The following is a 17707-nucleotide window of genomic DNA, read 5'->3' as shown; positions in this document are numbered from 1 at the left end:
GGTAATGACATGGCACCCAGACGTGGGTGGAGATTCCCAAAGCTGCAGAGGAGCTGGGGTGACCTGTTTGCTGGCAGCTCTCAAAATGCTGTTTCCAGGCCATGTGCAACACCCTTCAAGGACAATCGTATGACCCCTCAGGGATTTCTGGCTGGGAGATCTCTACTGTGCACGAAAGAAGCCCACACGAAAGCACGGGAAGAAAAAACACTCATTCCCACATCTCATGGAGAAGAACCCGCTGGCCAGCGAGAGGCTGCAGCAGCCCCCTCTGTTCCCCAGGCTGTGTGTCCCACGGGGACCTGGGTTGCCCCAAGGAGAGCACTGCAGGGCAAGAGCAGGAGTGCTCCTGTTTTCCTAAGCAGACATCTCCCAAGGACAGACATCCCCGGGGCTGAAAGGCAGGATCCAGCTGGGAAGCGTCAGAGCCGCAGCCCCGAGCACGGCTGTGACCAGCCCGGGGATGAAGTGCTCCCGCAGGCTCTTGCCTGGCCCTGCGGTGCCGCTCCAGCCCCAACATGCAAGCTGGGGGAAGGCTGCCCCAGGGCAGGGTGGCACAGGGACAGCTCTAGGGACAGTTTCTCTCCTGGCAGCGTTGCTCCCGGCCCCACCTTTCAGCTGGAAAATGCCCCCACAGCAGCTGCAGCCCACTGGACCCCTCTGCGGGGCATCTGCCTCCCACTGCCCACGGAGCTGCCACGGCTCACCTGGCCCAGCCCGGCCCATGTTCTCCCAGCCCAGCCCCACCACAGCCCAGCCCCACTGTCACCCCCAGCTGCTGCCAGGCCTGGGTGCTGACCCTTGCTGCCCCCTACCTAATCCCCGTCCTGGCCACGGAGCAGCCCCGACGTCCTGGACTTGCAGGGCCACCAGGAGGAGGAAAAAGAGCAGAGTGGGGGTTACGGCCCCCTGTGCCTGGACCATGGCACTGCTGCTCCTGCTGCTGCTGCTGCCTCCGATGTTTCAGCCACTGCCACCAGTGCTGCCGCCGCCACCGCCAGCACTGCCGGAGCGGTGCCACGGCACAGCGCTGCACATCAGGACGTGACGCAGCACAGCTCTGTGGCCTCATAGCCCAAGGTGCAGCCCAAGATACAACAAGCCTTCTGGGCTGCAAGCACGCATTGCCGGCTCATGTCCAATCTTTCATCCCCCAGGGCTATTCCCTGGTTTGAGAATTTATCCTCCATGCACTCCAGGATGCTCCTGGATTGACTACAGCTCGCCATGCTACTTTTCCAGCAGGTGGCGGGGTGGTTGAAGTCCCCCAGCAGGACAAGAGCCTGCAGGCACAATGCCTCCTGCAGCTGGACTAAGAGGCTTCATCAATAGTCTCCCCCTGGTCAGGCGGCCTGTCGTACACACCATCCACATGGTTTCCTTTGTTGACTTGCTCTCTGATTCTTACCCACAAGAAGCTTTAACCTGCTCGTGGCTGTTCTTCAGAGACCAGCACCAGCGCTGATCTGCTGGGCAGCAGCATGGGGTGCCTCAGCCTGGTGTAGAGTCCATGCTCCAGTGCCAGCTCTGCTGGCCAAAGGTGTCGTTAGCTCCCCCACGTTGCACCACAGCTACAGGACAAGGAGAACTGCTGAGCTTCTCACCTCGCCAGCCAGAGAAACCTCCCTCCCTGACATGGAGCCACTCTGGCTCTGCCATTCCTGCTTCCAGCCTGCTTGGCCCCTTCTCATCCTCCATGAGGAGAGCTGAGGAGCTTCAGTTGCTGTTGCAAAAAAGCAGAGAAGCAGAGCTTCCCTGGTCACAAATTACCACCGCCGAGTGGTTACAACTGGAATTTCTCCTTCACATCAAAGCAAACATGCAGCTGAGCAGAGCCATCTGGGCTGAGCACCAGGACAGTGGAGGGGAGTGGAGCAGAGCTGCTTTGGCCAGGACAGAGTCCTTGTGCCCTTCTTTCCTTGGCTGTTTGGAACAGGCTTTTCCATGCAGCTCAGCTGCTGCAGGGAAGGGAAACAGCCTTCAGCATCTGGATGTGTTGGTCTGGGCTCTGAACAGTTTCCCCCTTCATCCAGGCTTGAGTGGCCTTTCCCCTTTCTTTGCAAAGGCAACTTTCAGGAATCCTTTTCCAATTTGTAATTCTTCTTTTTCCCTGACCATCTGAATTTGTCCAGGTCTTACATATCTGTTCTATATAAACATGTTTAAATATTTCCTATTAAGCTCTGGGGTTTAAAACTGAAACATGGAAGCCACAGGCACTTCAACCTCAGGTGAGATGTCTGGACTCCAGAGGTGCCTGAGGCACCGGATGTTCTCAAATGTCTTGAGCTTGGACCCGGACTTTGCTCTTCCCTTGGCCTGTGAATGCTGCCCTGTCCCATGGCCACCCCTGCCCTCTGGCCACCAGCAGAAGCCTGTGGGCACCGAGCCCCCTCCTCCTGCTCTGGGCAGTTCTCCACGCTCGTGTCTTGGGCTCCTGCTGCCTGTGTTTCCAGCTCGTGCCTGTGTTCCCAGGTTGTTCCTGTGTTTCCAGCTCCTGCCCGTGTTTCCAGGTTGTTCCTGTGTTTCCAACTCCTGCCCGTGTTTCCAGGTTGTTCCTGTGTTTCCAGGTTGTTTCCGTGTTTCCAGGTTGTTTCCATGTTCCCAGGTTTTTCCTGTGTTCCCAGGTTGTTTCCGTGTTTCCAGATTGTTCCTGTGTTTCCAGGTTGTTCCTGTGTTCCCAGGTTGTTTCCGTGTTTCCAGGTTGTGTGTTTCCAGGTTGTTCCTGTGTTTCCAGGTTGTTCCTGTGTTTCCAGGCTGTTCTTTGGTTCCCAGGTTGTTTCTGTGTTCCCATGTTGTGCCTGTGTTTCCAGGTTGTTTCTGTGTTCCCAGGTTGTTTCTGTGTTCCCAGGTTGTGCCTGTGTTTCCAGGTTGTTTCTGTGTTCCCAGATTGTTTCTGTGTTCCCAGATTGTTCCTGTTTTTCCAGGTTTTTCCTATGTTCTCAGGTTGTTCCTGTGTTTCCAGGTTGTTCCTGTGTTCCCAGGTTGTTCCTGTTTTTCCAGGTTGTTCCTGTGTTCCCAGATTGTGCCGGTGTTTCCAGGTTTGTGCAGGGTTTCTGGCGTTGGATGTTTTTGTGGGGCTGGAACAAAGGCTCCAAGGCACAAATCACCAATTTCCCCTGCAGACACTTGTCTGCATCTCCCAGCATGTATCCCAAGAGAAAGGTCCAACGAATGCAAACATGCTGCCTTTGACGAGCTGGTTCAGAGCAAGAGTACTTTGGGCAGCGTGTTGATTGAGCCTGGTCTGACATCTGAAACGTGGTGAAATGTTAAAGAACAGGCTAAAACGACATAAGATAAGCAACAAAAATAGAAGCGTTACTGTCCAACGTCAGAACTATCTAATTGTGGATCTGAGCCACATCATTGCAAACTTGCCTGTCAAAACATCCCTTGCCACCCAGGATAAATCCTTTCTGCATCACTATTTATCACCTTTTCCCATATGAATTAATGATTATTTTTCCTGAACTGTCCCCAGGATGCTCTGCTCTCTGCTGAGAGCATGCAGGGAAGGACCCAGCTGCTTTCGCGGTGCAGCGTTCACCTCCGATCGCTCTGTGTGGATTGTATCTGTCCTCAGCCAGGTACGCAGTGGGTTTCAGACGAGGAACAAGACTCCTCCAAGGAAAAGTGAGCAATCAGGATCCCAAGCCGGTTTTGCTGAAGGCAATTGGGAGAAAATGTGCAGGTCGAGCTTTCTGTGTTGCTTCCCCTTCCGATTTCAGTGCTCTCCTCTAGTCTGAATCTTGTAGGGGTTTTCCTGAGGCATAAAGACTAAACAGAGAAATCAGGTCTTCCTCACCCACAGAAACCCCCTCCCCATGTCTCAAGGGGAAGAAAAAAATCTTTGGGAGCACCTTGTTTTATTAAACGTGTATCAGACATCCAGTATCAGTGGAGTCGTGTCCAGTGAACAGCGCAGTCCAAACGTGGCTGCAGGTGCCTCAGGCTTGATCAGCATCCCCTGTGAGCAATAAAGGAGAAAACGGTGACCCCAGGCACTTGTTATCACTTGTCTGGGTGCCTGTTGCCCTGCATGTCTCCCTGGGCCCAGTGCCATTTCTGGACAGTCGCTCTGTGTCTCTCTCTGTCCCCTTTTGGTCAGGGCTGGCTGTGGGTGCAGCGGAGTTCAGCGTCCTGACCCAGCAGACTTGTCCTCAGCAACGGCCGTCTGCCAGAACAAGGGTGCCGATGTGCACTGGCCGCTTCTCATCGCACACCGCTGTATGTGTGCCTTGCAGCCTCCAGCTCGCTGCACCTATTACCGTGGCACGCTGCTGGAAACCTCAATTAGCAGAGCATTCAAGATGTCCCGATGCTGTTATTTATTGACATTCCCTTCTCGTTTTGGGGAGGAATGTGAACAAAGGAGAATAACAGCTTAGTAAGAGGTAAAAGACATCCCTTGAGTTTTTAGTTTTTTGGGTATTTTTGAGGACAGTAAATAAAAAATCTTGTTTTCAGCAGCAAATAGACTGAAAAGCTCATCAGAGCTGGTGTGAACAGCTTGTCACGCCAGTCCGACACTCTGCAGCTCTCAGCAGTGCCAGCGGAAGAGGACATGATTCGGGGCGGCTTTGGCAAAGCAGCGCAGGAGGAGAAGGCGGCTGCCTTACCCTTCCTGTGCCGTCCTCTGCCGGCCCTGGTTTGACAGTCTTGTCTGCAAGGTGAGTTCAGGTCCCCATGGAGTACCTGGGAGCTCTGCTTTTGAAAACATCCAATTCTGTCTTTGAGAACTGTGATGGCCTTGAGGCCTCCCTATTCTTTGCAAAACAAAGGCCTTATTAACAGTATATGTTATGCCTTAAACAGCTGGTTTTTTGCAATTTCTGACAGGAATAGATAAATGCTGCGGTAACGGAACTTCTGTTTGTTCCTCAAGGTCTTTGCAAAAAGAAGGAATAAATTTTTGAGATAAAAGCATGAATGGTGTTTTTTCCTTGAGACTTATCAAGGAAAAAGTCCTCATTCCTGATTGAGCTGGAATCAAGGCAGGTCATTCAGCGATCACTGAGAAATAACAATTCAACAGCTATCTGTAGAGCACAAAACGACTCACTTTTAGGCACTTTTGAGACCACCAAGCTATTTGCTGAAACACCCAACCTATTTCTGGAAAAATCTCCTTAATTAGCATGAAGAGCGAGCAGAGGGAAGAGACGAGCTGCCCTCTCCTGTCTCACAAGCAAATGGACCAAAGCATAACAGCTCCTCACTTGGGACACCGGCGTGTGTGCGGCATTATCGAAGTTTCATCGCATCCACCATCAAGAGAACTACAGAGATCACTGATGGATCAACTGACCTTTGGAGTGCTGAAATCTTACTTTTCCTCTGTTATCTTAATCTATCTCTCTTTCTCTCTTTCTAACTTTATTATGGGCACCTAAGAGTAATGTTGTTGTGAGTTTTGTTGTTGAAGTCTTGCTAAGATTTATGATATAGTTACAAACTTTTGCCAAGCCACTATTTGCTGTAATTTTTAGTAAATTTGTGATTTAATTGAATGCCTCGAGTAATTGTCATTATTCCAACTAACCGCAGAAATTATTCAAAAGTTAACACTGCCCTCACCTCACTGAGTCAGACGGGACGAGAGGGAGAGCCTGTTTGAAAGTTTTCACAGTTTGGGGACAGAGGCCAGCTGGGGGCTGGGGGCTGTTTGTGCCCCATGCCCTTGGCCTGGTGCTCACAGCTGGGAAGGGACTTTCCAAAATCCTGCCGGGAGGAGCCAGATGTGGCCACCCCCAGCACAGCCTCAGGGTCTGCTGCCAACCTGCCCTCAAATCATCTCTTCCCATTGCCCAGGAGTGACTGCGAGTGTTGCTGTTCTCCTTTGGGCAGTGTGGTGCTCACCAGGCACAGCCAGAGCTGTTCCTGTGCCAGGAGGAGACTTCACACAGAGCCTTGGCTGATGGTGACAGTTCCCACCAGCCGTCCAGCTCTGGAAGGTCCAGATGCCACAGAGGAGACACGGACCGGTTGTCACTTCTCTGGCAGGAACAGGATTGAACAGCAGTAGGGAGGCAGGACAAGAGGGTCCATGAGGTCAGAAAGCACATCAGACAGCTGGTACAGTCATGATGGCAGCAGAGGGAGAAGAGAAAGAGATGCAGTGACCTGGCTGGGACAATGCTTCTGACGTGACACCTGCCACACAAACACAGAGACAGGTACCTCACCACGTAATGCCGAGAGCAGAAGTTAGAACACATGAAGCACCATGGATCAGCTAGGAACCATCCAAATGATATGTGGGAAGGATGATATACCTGGTGACAGGAACATCATCTGCCAAAGGATGCAACAGGACAGCACTCGAAAATGAAAGATTAGATGATATGGAGCAGAAGCTGACCTAACAATATCAAAACTAAATACAAATTCTGGATGGTTGCCCGTGGATGTAACATGACACGCATAGAAGGCAACTGGACAGGGAGAATGAATAAATTGGCATAGTATGTGTGAAATGTCAACGATACATAGAATACACCCTCACAGTAGAAACAAAAGCTACACTATTTTTTTTAAAAATGCAGGACATTTATTATAAACATTCAGACAGCGAAAAGTTAGGGTTACCCTTCCCCTTAAAAATGTTCTTATTTCATGCAGGTATTTGATGGCATCAGTGTGGAAAGTTTTACTTTCCTTTTAGTCTCTATGGAGACAGACAGAAGCCTTGGTGGGTCCTGGAGCAGGTGGGAAAGGTGCCTGGGAGGGAGGAGAGCACGGGGAGATGGGGACAGAGGTGCAGACACAGCAAAGAGCCGGTGTTGGCAGTGAGGACACTCCTGCTGTGCAGGTGCTGCTGAGGTCACAGCCCCAGAGCAGTGACAGACATGAACGGGCCACTGGCTTGTGCTGGTCCCCGGTGGAGCAGAAATCCCCCTGCAGCCTCTGGAGCTCCACACGGGAGCAGTGTCGCCACCACAACGGTCCTTTCTCCTTCCCTTGTTCCACCCCATGGGCGTCAGGCTCAGGTCCCACACGATCCAACACATCCTCACCAACCACCGCTCCCCTGCCCACCCTTTGATGTCACACACACACAGTTGCCCTCAGTCCATGGGCCGCCCCTGTGAAACATCCATGAAATGTCACAACTCCCCGTTGAGCTCATGGAGTCCGTGGCTTTGGGCTCCGTCTGTTCCGTGGCCACTCCGGACAGCACAGCTGTCCGTTCCGTAGGGTCACGGGCACCAAACCCAGCTCGGGTGGGAACCAAGAGGGTCCCCTCGTGTTCAGGGCCCAAAGCGCCATCTGTAGCATCTGCCCGTCCTTTTGAGTGCCCAGAGCCTCCTTTTCGGGGCCCAAATCCTCACGTTTAGGGTCCCAATACCTTTTATCACCCATGGCCTCTGATCAGGGCCCACAGTTCCATTTTGAGGTGGAGCTCATTGCCTGGCAACAACCAACCAGAAGTCTATGGGGAGTCAGTGGACCCAGGACAGCCAATGGCATTTGAGGAGGCAGGGCAAGTCATGTGATTGATATGTAACCAGCCAATCAGACTTTGAGGCCTGCAGGAAAGGTGGCGAGAGCTGAACGAGCTGCGCAGCGTTCAGGGGCGGGCTGTGCTGGCTGAACCAATCATTACTAGCTGGAGAGGGGCACACAGATGATTGATAAGCAGACTGTCCAATCACTTGATGGGAGGAGCCAGGCGGAAATCCCAGACAGACAATCAGAGAAAACAGCGCCTCAGGGCAGGGTGGGTCCCAAACCAGGGCAGAGTGACAGCCCAGGCAGCCAATCCCAGGAAGCATCAGCCCAGGGCAGGAGACTGACAGCCCTCCCGACCAATGGCAGTGAAGAGTGACGTGAGCAGGAGGCGGCTCCGCGGGCGGCCAGGCCGAGCTCTGACATGGCGCCCGTCAGGCCTGCCCCGAGCTCGAGCAGCCCTGGCCCAGCCCCGGGGCCCCTTCCTCTCTGCCGCCCTCCCCGTCCCTCCTGTCCCCCTGGCCACCCCCATGTTCTAGACCCTGCGTCTCCATGGCAGCTACCCACTCACACAGTGAGTAACCCGGGCCATGCCGCTGGAACACAGCCATGGGCAATGCGGCTTCTCGCCACCACCGCCGACCTTGTCCGACCATTGTGGCCTCTGCTGTAGAGGCCCCACCAGACCCAGCACCCGCCATCCTGACAGGGGCTGAAGAGGCCCCAGCATCTAAGAAGCTTCATCTCTGCTCTGCCTCATGGATGGTGGGAAATGCCCCGTGGCGCTGGTTACAGCAATGGAAGTGGAGCCACTGGCAGCGCAGAGCCCAACGCATCGGGGCTGCTGAATCCTGGCAAGATATCGCTGCCCAGCTGGAGAACCTGCCTGTGAGAGTGCGCCACATAGAAGCTCATGTGCCCAAGAGTCGGTCACTGAAGAACCCGATCCAAACAACCAACGAGGGGATCGAGCTGCCCAGATTAAAGTGGCTGAGGTAGATCTGCACTGGCAAGATGAAGGTGAATTCTTTATGGCCCATTGGGCACACGGTGCCTCAGGTCGTCGAGGAAGGGATGCAACATATGGACGGGCTCGTGATTGAAGGGTGGACTCGACCATGGGCGCTGTTGCACAGGTTATTCACCATTGTGAAACATGCGCTACCATCAAGCAAGCCAAGAGGTCAAAGCCTGTGTGGTATGGGGGGCGATGACTGAAGTGTAAATACGGAGAGGCCTGGCAAATTGACTATATCACACTGCCACAAATCCGCCACGGCAAGAGCTCTGTGCTTACAAAGGTGGAACCACCACCGGATGGCTGGAAACATATGCCGTGCCCCACGGCACTGCCCGCAACACTGTCCTGGGCCTTGAAAAGCAAGTCCTGTGGCAACACAGCAGCCTGGAGAGAACTGAGCCAGACAGCGGGACTCATTTCTGGAACATCCTCATAGACCTTGGGCCAAGGAGCACGGCATTGAGTGGGTCTATAACATCCCTGTCATGCACCAGCCTCCGGGACAATGGAGCGGTGCAATGGACTGTTAGAGACTATGCTCAGAGCAATGTGTGGTGGAACTTTTAGAAACCGGGATTCAAATTTAGCACCCAGGTGCCCAGGGCTGAGCTGACCCTGTGATTACCAAAGGGACACCCTGCGTCTCTCTGCCCAAGCGCAGGATCACAGCGGGGCCCTTTGTGACCTCACATCATGACACCCACTGCCCTGCATGTGCTCAGCGCAGCTGTGGCCCCAGCCCACACTGTCCGACAGGACGGCGACTGGACAGGGCAGGAGCACGGAGCTGGCGAGAGACCCCGAGCGTAGTCCACGTCTTTCAGAGATTTAGCTAATCTTTTTGGTTGGAAGCGACCCTTAAGACCATCGAGTCCAGCCATATCCTAACTCTAGCTGCCCCTGGCAGACTCCCCTCTGCCCCTGGCAGACTTGTGCTGAAGACTCCCCAAGTGGAGCCCAGGTCTTTCCTGACTGCCACTGGCAGACCCCTGGCATTTCACCAAAGCTTCCCCCTTCCCCACCTATAACTCTCTGCTTGGACCCACAAAATGGCAGAGAAACATCTTAGCACCCCCAGGGTGGCCCTGGAGGAGGACAGGGCTCCTCAGGAGAGCAGATCTCCAGCGCAGCCCCAGGAGCTGTGCATGGCCCAGCAACTGGAGATGGGTGAGTGAGGGCCCCTGATTGGCTGGGCAGGGTGGGGGCCACCGAGCGCTCCCTGCTTGACACCAGGATCACGTTTCCCCACGGGCTGGCACGGGGGGTCCCACGGGTGGTGGTCATGATGCTGCCTGAATGCCAGGGCTGCTCCGAGCTGGGAGCCGGCCCCAGCACAGCCTCTGTGGGCAGAGGGGACCCAGCTCCTGCTCCAGGGCACGGGCAGCGAGAGGCAGCTGGGCAGGCAGGAGGCAGCCGCGTTGTGCGACAGGGACCTTTCCTGCCCGTCTGAAGTGAGTTCCTCACCCGCTGCACTGGGGGCTTTCCCCGTCCTGCCTGGGGTCCGCTGCGCACCCTCCAGCCCTGACACGCTGGGAGATGATCCAGTTCAAGACTCCTGAGGGAAAGGAAGGTTGCCCAAGCACAGAAGTCAGAGTGTGCATTTGTTACACTTTCGGCAAAGTGAGCAGGGGAACACACTATTTTCCAAAACTGTTCTTTGACCAGGAAATTTCAAGGGCAGCGTGAGGCTTCCCCCAGTGTTTCTGTGTTGGAGGATAGAGCTCATTTTCCTGGGTGCTCCTGTACAGAACTCCACTTTTAAATATGCTTTTGTGCAATAACATGGTCTCATCTCTCTTCCAATGTGGTTTCTTGGCAGTTGTGGCTGAGGGAATGGCTCCACCACAGAGGATCCTCTTTCCCCCGCAGAAGATTTGCATGGGCTGGCAGCACAGCCAGAGAGCTGGAGCAGGACTGCACAACCTGGGCAACACGTGCTTCCTCAACTCCGTCCTGCAGTGCCTGACATACACCCCCCCTCTGGCCAACCACCTGCTCTCTGGGGAGCACAGCCGGGCCTGTCAGTACTTTTGGGAACTTTTCCTTGTACATCTGTTGGGCACTGCCCAAGGGCTCCCAGAATCTGGAAGCTGATCAGCTGCCTGAGTTGGTGTTCTTTGAACACTCAAGCCTAGAAGCGGTTTGTACCTGGATGTGTTCATCTTCAGAAAGGCACCTGTTTCTAGCTGGGGCTCTTGGTCCCTATTCCTGCCAGTTAATCTCCTTTGCTTATTGCAGAGAAAGCTTCTGTCAGTTCAGCATCCCTCTGAAGAAAGTTTTCTGTGCACTTAAATGTCCCGGGCTTGTTGGGACATGGGCCCCTTGGGAGGAGTAGAGAATTCTTAGAACTTCTTAGGTTTCCCGTTGCTGCAGATATTTTGGAAACCTGAGGAGCTTCCCTCTCTCCCTCCCCATCTCCCTCCCTCTCCAGGTGGCCAGGAAGGCTTCTGCATGATGTGCAGAATGGAAGCGCATGTTAGACAGGTCCTGCGTTCCTCAGCCAGTGCCATCGAGCCTTGGGCTGTTGTTGATGTTCTCACACGTAAGTCAGTCCAGCTGCTGTGATATGTTTTACGTCATTCTTGTAGGAGAGTAGTAACTAGTCACTTCTTCTTTCTTAGAAATAGGAGAAAATTTCCAGCATGGCAGGCAGGAGGACGCCCACGAGTTCTTACGCTGCACCGTGGATGCCATGCAGAGAGCTTGTCTGAGCGGAAGCAGCAAGTAAGCACAAGCAAATTGTCTTTCCAGCATTCCCAAGCCCTTTGGACTCCTTGATGTCCTCCCCTCAAGGAAAACTATGCCCAGGGCTTCCAGACAAAGCCAGGCTCTTGGAGGAGATAACTCTCTGCCTTCCCATTGGTTTGCAGCTTGGACATCTCCTCTCAAGCAACTACGATCATCCATCAGATCTTTGAGGGCTTTCTGAGATCCAGAGGTACTTTTCCACAGCTATCGCTCTCCTTGGAATCGTCTGTGCCCTCCTGTCTGCCTGCGATAGCAGCTGATCGTGTGATTGGCGCAGGGGGTGTGAAGAGCGTAACCCGGCACAGTCCGTTGACTTCCCCTCTTGCTGAGCATTTCCATTTGCCTTCCAGTCACGTGCTGGAGCTGCCAAGCGGTTTCCAATTCCTACGAGGCCTTCCTGGATGTTCCTCTGGATATCAAAGTAAGAGGGTTTGTAATTGTGTTTCAAGATGTCCCAAGGCCACTGGAGCTTTCCAGAATCCACACAGTTGGCTTAAAAATGTATCCGACAAACACGAGAGAGCTTGGTGGTGGGCAGGAGGTGGAATGGACTGTGTTCTCCTGCAGAGGCCGTGGCAGCTGCACAGGCGCCCATGACCACCTCTGCACTGTGACGTACCCTCCTCCTTCTTCCCTTGCCCTCCCTCAACACCCATCTGGCTCCCAGTCTCATGGGGGGTGTTGCTTCTGTCACTGGTGACCCGCACACCATCATAGCTGAACTGTGCGGTGCCATGAAGAGGTGGCTCTAGACAGCGCCGGGAATCCCTGGGAAATGAGGGAGATGTTCATCATCACACCCTCTTTCTGCCTCCTTCTGGACACTGCTTGTGGGTTCACAGTGGGTCTCCTGAGTGTCATCAAGCTGTTTTTTTGCGTAAACTCCTCCTAAGTGTTTGGGCGAGGGCATTTCCCAGAGCTCAGGGCTCTCCCTTCTCACTCCTCCAGGCAGCCGCATCTGTCACTGCAGCTCTGGAGGACTTTGTGAAACCCGAGCACCTGGATGGTGAAAACTGCTTTAAATGTAGCAAGTAAGACGATTACTAATGACATATTAATACTAGATGCTGCGTGAAGGTGTCATCGAGCAGAAGTCATGTTTTCACATTGGTTTAAGGCACAGTAATGAGAGGCAGGGCTTTTAACATGGTCTCATGGTACTGAATAGCCTTAAAATAGCATCGGGATGTGTGAGACAGGAAAGGCTGTCTGGCCTTCGGGGGAAAAAATGGTACGTTTCAGCCCTTGGCTCTGTACTTGCTTGCAAGGTGTGACAAGATGACTGCCGCCTCCAAGAGGTTCACGGTCCATCGCGCACCCAAGGTTCTCACGGTGTGTTTGAAGAGGTTTGAAGCTTTCACCGGCAACAAGATCAGCAAGGTGTGTACACAACTGGAGGGCAATGTTCTCTTCCTGGAGCAGGATTCCCAAAGCCAGACGTTTTGTTCACAAGCTGCTCGTGTTGAGATTTTCATGTTCCCTTCTGGGGACAGTTCCCATGGGAAGACAAGCGTGTCCTCTGCTCCCACAGAGCTGCTTTGGCCCAGATCTGTTTCCTGCCACCCAGACCATGACTTCGGGAAGACCAAGTGTTGATGATTCCAAACGATGCATTTCTACACCTCTGGCCTTTAGCCTTGGAAGGCTGTGTCCTCAAGTGTTTCTGGATCATTGCTGAGCCCTCCTGGTCTCTCCGTAGGTTGTGGAGTATCCCCAGTACCTGGATCTTCGCCCGTACATGTCTCAGGCAGCCGGAGAACCACTCCTCTACTCCTTATATGCCGTCCTGGTGCATGGAGGTGGCAGCTGCCGTGCAGGACACTACTTCTGCTACATAAAGGTGAAAAGCAGCTTCCTTCTGAACAAGGGAAAAATGTATCCTGGGGAAAACCAACTTTCCCAGCTGTGTTACTGGCAGCCAAGGATCTGAGAGGAGAAGGTTTCCCCAGGGTCTGGATTGGATTTGTTTTGGAACACTCGTGGTTTGGCAGGTTTTGGCTTGTGTTTTTGTGGAGAAGCTGTGCCGTTCATCTCCAGATATCAACACTTCTCTTTGCAGGCCAGTGATGGACTGTGGTACCAGATGAACGACGAGACTGTGGTTCTTTGCGACATCGACATGGTTCTCAGGCAGCAAGCGTATTTACTGTTTTACATCAGGTAATCACAAGTTTTAAGCTGTGTTCAGAATACGTTTCCTTTTCCCGGCTTTGCTATTTTTCTTTTCATCCTCAGGAGTGTTTCTGTCATAGCTGACAATTACCACCTGCATCGTTCAGCCCAATCGAATTTCCCATTCGTGGTCTTAGTTACATATTCTCTCTGTCATATAAAGTGCTCCAAGAAAATGCCTGAACCCAGAGGAGGCTGCAAGAACAGCCCTCAGCAGAGATCCCTCTTTTTTCCCCAGGTGCTCTGATTTGAAAGCTGGACAAAGGGCTTCTTCCTCACCGGCACCATCACACGCCCGTTCCCTCCTCAGTCAGTGGGCAGCCGGCAGCAAGCAGGTGGGTTCTGTGGGACCACAGTGTCTGCCCTGTAGGACTAAGGTGGCTGTGGGGAGGTGGTCAGGGCACCAGATGGACAGTGGGTTTCTTTCAGGGATCTTGGCAGCGCTCTCTTTTCTCTCCCCCACAGCAGCTTTCTGCACAGTTGCAACACGGCTCCCTCTCCCAGCATCCCACCTGCATCCATCCCATTTGTCCTCCTTGGCCCCTCTGCAGCCTCCAGGAGCCTTTGGGAGGCCCTTAGTTGTCCCCTCACAGCTTCTGGAGGTTCCGCACTGGTGGGTCCTGTCAGGAGGAAAGGGCAGGAGCTTCTCACAGCTCTCTTTGCAGGACATGGCGGGGGGCATGGAGGACTCTGCAGAGGACAGCAGCTCCTCCGCACCAGCCAGCAGCAGCCAGCAAAGCCGGGCAGGTGCCCGGGAGGCAGCTGCGGGCCGGCTGTGGCCCATCTGGCCAGGCAGGATCACCAGCAGCTCCTCCGTGGGCTCCTGCTTGCGTCGCTTCTTCCACGGCTGTGTCAGGCTGGTGTCCAGAAGGAAAGCTGCGTGCCCGCTGCGCTGTCAACCCCACGACCGTGTGCCCCACACTGCGCGAGAGGACAGCAGCAAAGAGGAGCAGGGATTCAGCCCTTCTGCCCACTGCCAGGAGAACGGTGCCAGGGAGAGGGCCCGGAGCAGATCCCCGCAGTGGGGCAACGATCTCCGCAGCTGGGTTGTGGACACCGCGGACTACGAACATTCAGACGGGAGGAGGGGGAGAACCAGTCCCCTGAGCTGTGACCACACTCACAGGGATGAGGCAGCTCCAAGACCCTCCAGCAGCAGCTCCCAGTCTGTTCCTGCCCCCAGAGCTGCTCAGGAGCAAACCCGGCCAAGGCAGAGAGATCGGAGCAGATCCCCGCAGCGGGGCTATGATCTCCGCAGCCGGTTTGTGGAGATCACGGAGCAGCATCGCTCGGTGAGGAGGACACGGAGCTGGAGAACAAGTCCTCCATGCTGTGACCGAGCCCTAAGGGATGATGCAGCTCCAGGGCCCTCCAACAGCAGCTCCCAGTGTCCTTCCGCACCCAAAGCTGCTCAGGAACAAACTCAGCCAAGGCAGAGAGGTCGGAGCAGATCCCCACAGCGGTGCTATGATGTCCACAGCCAGTTTGTGGAGATCACGGACTGTGACCCCTCGGCACACAGGGGGAGGAGGAGGAGGAGAAGAAAGGCTTCAGTGCCCTGGAGTTACAAATCAGAAAAACAGCCAGTGGTGACTGAGGCAGATTGCAACCTGGGATGAGGGAGGACACAGTATGTGACACCTGCGATGCTGGAGAGGAGGAGGAAGAGTCCAGGAAGCGCCAAAGCTGCCCCAGCAGGGACCAAGCTGCCCCAAGGGCACCAGCAGCCAGTGCTGCCTCTGGCCAGGAAGATCTCAGAGAGCCCTTCCAGAGCCAGGGGCAGCTCTGCCGGCCGGCCCGCCTGCCCACAGGCCCCTCGAGGAGGAATTGCAACCTGCGTCCCACGGCTGGGATCGCTTCTCAGAAACACTCACTGGGCACCAGCAGGCAGAAAAGCCAAAGCCACAATTAAAATCAAACTCTTGTTGGCCTTACGTGTGTCATTTATGGGGTGTTTGCTTCTCTGTGGGTTTTGCATCAATTGGTGAAATCCCCATTGTGAGAAGTCTCTGTGATGGGGTTTTGAGAGCTGTGTGCTGCGTGTGCCCATCTTGCCGTCTCTTCTGTTTCAATGTGGAGATTGAGTTGTAAGGAGTCATTGAAGGAGGAATGTTGTTTTTGCAACTGATCTGGCACCTGACCCCAGCGGGGGGAGGACTGAGAGACATCAGATTATGAATCCTTAATGTAAAACAAAGTCTCTTTGAAATAATCCTGGAATGCAAACTGATTACTGTATTTAAAAAGTTAAGCTAAGTGATAGGGTAACTAAAGAGCTAGGAATCCATATTTTAATTAAATCAATAAGGTTAGAGGGTTGTTAGAATTAGGTAAACTGAGGCAGGTGTCGGGTAGTCTGTAAACCCTGCAGTACCCAACCAATGGGGAACAGGGGAGGGAATCTGCAGCCAGGATTTGGGGGGATATAAGCGGAGGCTTTTTGCCCTATTCTGTGTACCTACTTTTGGGTAGAACACCCGGTCTTGCAAAATCGTTAATAAAATATGCTTTGCTGAGACATCCTGCCCAGGTCTATTCTATTGGCAAGGTGATTGTTTCCTACAACAGGATGCAGCAGCAGAAGGGATGCAGGACAAGAGGGTCCATGAGGTCAGAAAGCACAGCAGACAGCTGGTACGTGGGGTCACGGGCACCAAACGCAGCTCGGGTTGGAACGGCCTGGGAGAACTTGCTGGTGAGGATGGAGGACAAGAGGACACAGAAATTCTCACTTCTTTCCTGATTGAATTCATCCGTGGCCACCCAGTGTCTTTGTTTCTTCTTTAACTGTTGCTGATGTAGTAACAGCTCATTATGGGGCCCTTGAATTGCCTTACAGATCTAGACTGAGTTTTGATCTGGCCTGTTGCTGTGCTTGGAGGCTGCTGTCCTTGAAGACCAGATGAACTAACTTCTGCCACCCTGCCTTGGCAGTTTATTCCATCCGTGTCACAGCTCTGTCTGCAACACTGACACCTCCAGCTCACCCAGTCAGGTCCCTGGCTGAGGACATTGCCTCACATCTGGGCTGAACCACCCCAGCTGTGGCACCAGGAAACCTCTGACCTGCCCCAAGGAAACCAGGTACCAAGTGTCCAAGAGCCCATGTGTGCAAAGGCTTTGCCTCAGAGCACAGACATGACATAGCCAAAGATTGCTGAATGTCTCTCTGGCCCTAGGAGTATAAACCCAGAACTCTCACTGGGAGAGAAATCTTCTCAGATATGAAGCCTGTGGCCACTGACCATTGCATCTGCAAACCGTGGTAGTATCTCAGAAAGCTAGGAAATCACAGAGCCTGCAAGAGATGTAAGTACAGCTCTCAGAGATTGTCTGATCAGAGGAGGAGGATGTGCTGCAGAGCAGGGATTGACTTCTGCACTGTCAGAGTGACAATATGTGAATGCTGCATTCTCCCAAGGATGGCTGTGGGGTGTAAATGTCAATGTGCAGACAGGGGTGCCCAGGGCTGTCCTGCAGAGCAGGGTCCCTGCACCCCAGGGCTGTGCCAGGGCAGGGACTCTGCCGCCTGCCAGGGTCAGCGCTCAGCCTGCCCGGGGAGATCCCTACAACACTGAGGAGAGAAGCTGTGGGGGGAAGGAGCGACCCCCGGGCAGGGCAGGGTCCTTCTGCTGCTTGGGTACACATTACTTTAAAGACAAAGAGCTTTCCCAAATCTGTCCTTTCAGTTTCCTGTTCCAAGACTGGGGGGAGTGAAGGGAGCGTAGGAAAGGATAAATGCAAAAGGAGCTTTCCAGTTTTAACAAGTCACTGAGACTCCTGAACTGCAAGTCTGAGTGACCAGCACATCTGCCAGAAGCCTCATAACATCCCCTCAGCCACTCCTCTGCCCATGGACAGCAGCAGCATCACATCTGCTGAACCCATCAGCCTTAGTCTGACCTGTCCTTTTTTCCAACCTGCAAACCTCTGCTCTCAGCAGTGCCTGGTGGCTTTTCAGGGTAACATGGGAGTGTGATCAGCCTCCATCTCAGAAGGGTGCCAGCCCAGGGCAGCTGGAGCAAGACAGAGGGACAAACCAGCTGCCCTCACTCTGCACTGACCCACAGGCATTCTCTTGCCTCATAGGACTTTCTCTGTTCTCCCTGAGTGCAGCAGAAATGCTGAGGGTTTCTGACACCCAGGAACACTCTCCAGGGGAATTGCAGGATTGGACTAGATGATCTTTCAAGGTCCGTTCCAATCCCTAACATTCTGTGATTCTGTGAAGCTGTAAAAAACCCAAACATTTCAAATTTCATTTTACCATCCTATTTCATTCTCGGTGATAGTGCAGATGCTGATGGGCCCTTC

General features: G+C 53.7%; 1 pseudogene; it reads right to left on the bottom strand.

Moving 5' to 3' along the window:
• Positions 1 to 3883: 3883 nt before the first annotated feature.
• LOC135998385 (ciliary microtubule associated protein 1A-like) overlaps positions 3884 to 17707 on the bottom strand; it is a 175618-nt pseudogene continuing 161794 nt past the window's right edge.

This window comes from Caloenas nicobarica, chromosome 25 (assembly GCF_036013445.1).
Source record: "Caloenas nicobarica isolate bCalNic1 chromosome 25, bCalNic1.hap1, whole genome shotgun sequence".
Classification (NCBI taxonomy): domain Eukaryota; kingdom Metazoa; phylum Chordata; class Aves; order Columbiformes; family Columbidae; genus Caloenas; species Caloenas nicobarica.
This window is presented reverse-complemented; position numbering and strand designations above follow the sequence as displayed.